The following is a 254-nucleotide window of genomic DNA, read 5'->3' as shown; positions in this document are numbered from 1 at the left end:
AACGGACACCTTCGCTGTACGTGCACTCACTTGCGGACCGTTGCAATTAGCAACACCTTTCTTTACTACGGCAACCTCCAACATAAGAGTGACACACCTGCGCATAATATCTCATCACTGTATTATTTGCGTGCCTCTACATCTGTGACGATGTTGCAATCACGTGTAAGTTTTCATTTCTTTGACTCAGTGTGTAGTGTGGAATGCGGCCTGTGTCCACCTTCCGAATCGATGGGACGTTGTATATCCCAGAC

This window comes from Dermacentor andersoni, chromosome 1 (genome assembly GCF_023375885.2).
Source record: "Dermacentor andersoni chromosome 1, qqDerAnde1_hic_scaffold, whole genome shotgun sequence".
Classification (NCBI taxonomy): Eukaryota; Metazoa; Arthropoda; class Arachnida; order Ixodida; family Ixodidae; genus Dermacentor; species Dermacentor andersoni.
The sequence above is the reverse complement of the archived record's forward strand: the minus strand, read 5'-3'. Positions refer to the sequence as shown.